General features: G+C 40.5%; 1 pseudogene; it reads left to right on the top strand.

Moving 5' to 3' along the window:
• Window positions 1-797: 797 nt before the first annotated feature.
• The window catches only part of LOC141551065 (pre-mRNA cleavage complex 2 protein Pcf11 pseudogene), a 40,757-nt pseudogene continuing 35,554 nt past the window's right edge, over window positions 798-6,000 (top strand).

Below are 6,000 nucleotides of genomic sequence, written 5' to 3'. Positions count from 1 at the left end.
TCCAACTCACTAATCCTGTTTTCCTTGGAGTTGCTTACCTTTTCCAATTCACTACTTTTATCTCTCAATGATTTGATCTCTTTATGCACTCTGGATGACTTCTCCGGACTCTCTTGCCAAGCTTCCCTTTCCTTTTCCAATTTCTCTTCTAGCTCTCTCGGGAAATCCTTTTGGATTTTCTCTATGAGAGTTTTGTGTATTGAAGAGCAGATCTTATCCCCCTTTTAGGATTCCTCTGGAGACAGTCTGTGTTTGTGTCCTCAGGGCTGGAAGTCTACTCTCTATCCATGTAGAAGCTGTCAGTGGTTAGAGTCCTTTCAATTTTTTTGTTCATTTTGTCAGAGCAGAATCAAAGAAAACAAACTGACAAGAAAAACAATTGGCCCGTTTTTGGCGTGGGGCTGGGGCTGGATGGTGTTACTGGGCTTCCTCTACAGATTTCGGGAGATACCACCATCAAGGCACTAAGTGGACAGTGATGGCTGTGCTGAGTCACTCCAGGTGGGGGTGGGGTAGCCAGGTCCCCAGAGATGCTAGCTCTTGGGGGGTTTATTCTTTACTGTATTTACAGCTTCTCTGCTGATCCTGACTTACTGCCAAGATGAAATATCCACCGTGGGGTGAAGGTCGTTCCACGGAAACAGCAGAGATCCCACCCCGCCCCCGTCCGCTTTGAGCAGTTTGAGCTGCCAGCCTCTCTCCAACTACTTGCCCTCAGCCTTTAACCTTTAACCTTTTACTGGCTTTCAGGGTTCCACCCTTAAGTGTGGTTCTCAGCATTCCAGGAGCCATTTTCTCTCTTTAGGGAAGTTCTCTTGAAGAGAAGTAAGAATGGCAGACAAAGTATATGGAAAGTGTTTACTGCAATATCTGGCATATTGTAGGCGCTTCATACATGATTATTCCCTTTGTTAGGAAGCCGAGATCCAGAAGGACCCGAGTCCAAATCTGACCTTCGTTATTTACTATCTGGGTAATGTTGGGCAAGCTATTTGACTCCTGTCTAGTTTTCTTAATTGTGAAATGGGAAGAATAATAGCAGTTACGTCACAGGATTATTGTGAGGTTCAAATGAGATAGCTCTAAAGTGCTTTGTATGATACCAGGTATACAGAGGATGTTTAATAATTTCTTGTTCCTCTCCATTTCCTTCTCTTCAAAGCGAGAAGCCAAAGTAAACTCAATTTCTCCTCTCCTGTTCTCGCCATCTTTGCCTCTTAGGCAAGTGCAGGGCACTGAATAATTAATTAATCTCTAACAATGAAGAAGAGACCCATGTAATTGCACTTGAGCCAAGAATTACCCTGTTAGGATTCTTACAAGGTGCTAAGTCAATGGAATGGATAGAATTATCTAATTTAGCACGGTTCAGTATGATGGATCTGACCCTACAAGGAGATGTTATGGGCCAGAACTTGAAAAAAGGTACTGAGTGGAATTGAGGAGACAGTGATTAAATCTAGTTTAGACTTGATTTAATCTACAAGAAATAACGGTTTCCTAGTGATGTAACGATTGGTCTCAGGGCCAGGGAGGACTTCCCGGGAGGACTTCAGGGGGACTTCGGGAGATTGAGTCAAGATTCATTCCAACTTCCACCCTTGTGCTGGCTGGAGACATTGGGAGGACAAGAGGTTGAAGCTGGCAGAGACAGAGGACTAGCGACAAGAGTTCTCGGGAAACCAAGGAGAGAGATAGGCCTCTAGGAAAGCCAACTGGGGCCAAGGAAGGAGATAAGACTTGGAAAGAGAAAATAAAAGAGCTGGACTTAACCTCCTGGATGCATTTGGGTTTATTGAACTGAACTGAAACTAAGGCTGCCTCCAGAAGCTCCCCAGAGATCTGCTCCTAGAGAACAATTATGTTTTTAGAGATGAGAGCACTACATTACCCAGAATATAAGGCTTGGGGAGATATAGTTTTCTCCAATTGGTGTCATACGCAAGAGGGATTAGATGGAATCTAGGTGTCTCCTAAGGGATGAATGAAGATAAGTGAATGAACAGTTTAGCTTGGTAGACCCTTCAAAGTTGCACAAAACCATGTGTCATGTGAGAAGATGCTAATGATACAAGGAGACAGAAAGGCAGTTGTATTCTCTGACTTCTTTTTTTAATGTTTAAAGCTTTTTACTTTCAAATCATATGCATGGATAATTTGAGAGTTATCCTGGTGTCAAAGGGAAGGAGAAACTTAAAAATCAGTGGTAAGGGCTGCCCCTGGAGAAACAGGAATAGCCTTAAATGAAGGTGCTCAAAGAGGGAAGGCTACTAGTTATGGGTGTTGTAAATGGTATTTCTGTTTTGATGTGCATTAGATTACATAGGTTTTAGGGCTTTGCCAATTTTTAAAATGTTTTTCTATTATACCTTTTTTTATTTACAAGCTATATACATGGGTAATTTTTCAGCATTGACAATTGCAAAACCTTTTGTTCCAACTTTCCCACTCCTTCCCCCCACCCCTTCCTCCACATGGCAGGTAGACCAATATATGTTAAATATGTTAAAGTATAAGTTAAATACAATATTTGTATACATGTCCATACAGTTATTTTGCTGTACAAATGAATCGGACGTTGAAATAGTGTAACATTAACCTGTGAAGGAAATGCAAAATGCAGGTGGAGGCTTTACCAATGTAATAATCTGGTTTTCCCAGGAGACTAGTGACAGGTGCCTTCCACTTGAATTCAAGCCCTGCCTCAATTTCTAGTGTGTTTCAGGGATCATATTTTGTCTTCTTTCTGTGAAATTGGAGCTAGTTCCACTAGCTACAGGAGGATTCTGGATCTCTTTTGACACTTCTGGATTAAGATCCTTTAGTGAGTTTTTCTCTTTGACCAAAGCCTGGGAAGAGATTAGGGACTGGATATTAATGTAGTCAGGTTCATTATGAGGACTTTTTATTCCATGGACAGCTCTGCAGTACTTCAGGATTTTTGAGTCACTGATGATCAGCACAAAGGGGCTAACCATTGGGAAAGAGGAAGCTAAGAAGGCAGAGCTATGCAGCAGCCAGGGTCTAAGTGTCCTTGGATGCATACATGCTGCCGAGATAGAATTGAGCAAGTAAAAAGTGACCAAGGTGCTCACCAGCAGGAGGATCATCTGGGTGGCTGTGGTCTCTGGGAAGGCTCTAGGGAGAAATGTGTCAGAATGAAGCTGCTGGACTCTCTTGTGGTACGTGTACAAGAGGTAAACCTTGTAGCCACTGGTAAAGCTGATGAAGGCCATACACACAGCATCAGGCAGGGAGAACACAACTGCACAGAGCGGGATACTAATAGGAGTCATAGTAACAGAACATAACCCATATTCTTTTATCTCTGAGATGGTGTTTCTTGTGCTTCTTGGTCCTTCAAGTTTCTCAAGTATAATAATATTTTGCAGCATGGGGAAAATCCAGCAAAAGAGTATCGAAGGGATTATGTATTTTAAGATTCTGGTTTTAAACTTTATGAACCTGGAGTTCTGGGGACTGATAATGATGGCCCGAAAACCACTCAGGAGGCAAGTTATGCTGAGGGAAAGCCCCCAATCTACTCTCTGGAGGGAGAATATAATTTTACAGCTAATATCATCCAAAAAAATCTTCACAGCCAAAGTTACCAATCCCTGAAGGAAGCCCTTGGAGAGAAGTACCAAGGAGTTGGCCAAAATCAGCTGGGTAATAATCAGATCTCTGGGCCTCAGCCTCTGACCAGTGAAAAACAAAAAGCCGAAGAGATAAAGCAGAAAGAGGTTTCCCTGAAGCCCGATTCCTGTCTGGGCCAAGAAGGCAACGCTCAGGAAAATATCCATAGGAATCATGTTCTTGATGTGCTGAGCAGAAGAATTTCACTCTGAGCCTGAGGTACTTGGAGAGAAACACAAGGACTTTATGCCATCTTATTCCCATCTGAGAAGAGCCCAATTCATGACTCCTTCCATGCTATAGACAAAGTCAGTGATTTCTCTGCAGGGACTCTGCTTGCGTGACTTAAGGATGCCTTGTGTCATTTACACATTATTGGACTGAAATATCATTTAGTTTTTAGCTAAAAAGAGTGGGCTCAGCTTTCATGGTCTGATTTGGACAACAAATCAAGAGAAAGTGGTTACTGTTTGGTTTTTGGCTTAGTTTTCTACTCTTCCTGACCTCACTTAAGGAAACTTACCCTGTAAATTGGTAGCTGTGCTGGCTCAAACTCCCTACCGGATGTTTTTCTCAGAACTGGTTTTGCTTGACTTAAGACCCTGCCAGTTTATTTTGAACTTACAGTCCATAATACCCCCCATGTTTTTTCTAGACACATTCCTTTCTTTCTGGACACAATTGTTTCATGCTTCCCTCCTAAATTCATGTGACATCATGCTAGGTTCCAGGTCTAAGACTTTATATTTCATTCTATGAGATGCAACCCAGTGAAGTTAGAAAGAGCTGGACAGGTTTGGATACGAGGCTGAATCAAATAAGTGAAATTTCCAGTGCAAGTGTAGGTTCTCTTTGGAGGAAAGGACATACTTTTAAAAATGATGATTAAGAGGGAGAGGACTAGCTTTTTTAAAAAATTTAATTTAATTTAATTTTTTATTTTAATAATTTTTATTTACCAGATGTATGCATGGGTAATTTTACAACACTGACAATTGCCAAACCTTTCGTTATAATTTTTCCCCTCCTTCCCCCCTCCCCCAGATGGCACATGCTTAATATGTTAAGAGAATAAATTAAATACAACATATGTATGCATGGAGGACTAGCTTTTAAGGGTATATAAAGAGGATTTCTTCCCTCAGGTGCATTCGCAAGATCAAAAATAAGATAAGAAGTCAAGATTGTGTTCCTATCACATTTTTCCCTTTTTTTATTTGTGTCTACCAGGAGGCAAGGTCTTTGCTTCTGTTTTTTTTTTTTTTGTTGTTGTTGTTGTTGTTTTTGTTTTTGTTTTTTTTTTAATTTTTTTTCTGGACAGTGCAAATCCTGTCTCCTCACTTGATAAGAGAAAAGATGTGACTGCTATAGCTACATGAGAGTTTTGTGAAAGAGATCTGAGTTTTTAATGTTCTGGCAATTCAATATGAATCATTAGTGTGTGTCAGACAAGAAAGCTAATGCAATCTTGGGCTACATTGAGATTAATAAACTCCAGACTTGTGTGGGGACAGTGATTTTTATGCTCTGGTCTCTGCAGTTTTCGAAGGAGGGTGAAAAATAGATAGAATATGGCAGTGGGAACTCTAAATGGTCTCCCATTCATGCCTTTATAAAGCGTAATTACAAGAAGTAGATGCTTCTGGAGAACACAGGCCATAAGTGAGGCAAGAATGCTGTTTTCAAAGGTTTCCTTGTTATATTTCTTTGTCTTTGACTTCTGATTGAGAAGCTGTAAGGGAGGGGATAGAAAAGTTGCCCTAAAAATGTCTGCTTATGCAACTCTAGCCTATTTACCATTACAGGTGGGGATCCCACCCTGGTGTCGAAATGCTAAAATTGTACAAAAACTTCTGCAAAGCTGATTCTGCTTATCATTGATACATGCAATATGCACACACTGAAAGCAGAATTGGATTAGCTTTTTAAAAAACCAAACTATGAGATGTGCAAAGTTAGGAAATTCACCCCAAATGAGCATAGGGATAAATACCCATCTGACCTGTGGTATACCATTCTGAGCTGGTATTGGTCTATTCAGTCATAGTATTGTAACTGCATATTGTAACTCCACTCTAACAGTCATACCATTTTGATCTTGGAGAAGTAAGGACAACAATAACCAACCCCAAAGAGATTAAAAAAGAAAAGGCCCCATTTTATAAAAACAGAATACTCTTTTTTTTTAATGGCAAAGAACTGGAAAATGAAGGGATGGCCATCATTGAAAAGGCTGATTGTTCTAGGATTAAACAACTTATCAAAATTTTGCGATGCGGTTAATTCAGCCATCAAGGAAAAAAATAATATCCTCATGATCATACATTAACCAAATAGAAAAAGAGAGGCCAATGAATATCCATT

Source organism: Sminthopsis crassicaudata, chromosome 1 (assembly GCF_048593235.1).
Source record: "Sminthopsis crassicaudata isolate SCR6 chromosome 1, ASM4859323v1, whole genome shotgun sequence".
Classification (NCBI taxonomy): domain Eukaryota; kingdom Metazoa; phylum Chordata; class Mammalia; order Dasyuromorphia; family Dasyuridae; genus Sminthopsis; species Sminthopsis crassicaudata.
This window is presented reverse-complemented; position numbering and strand designations above follow the sequence as displayed.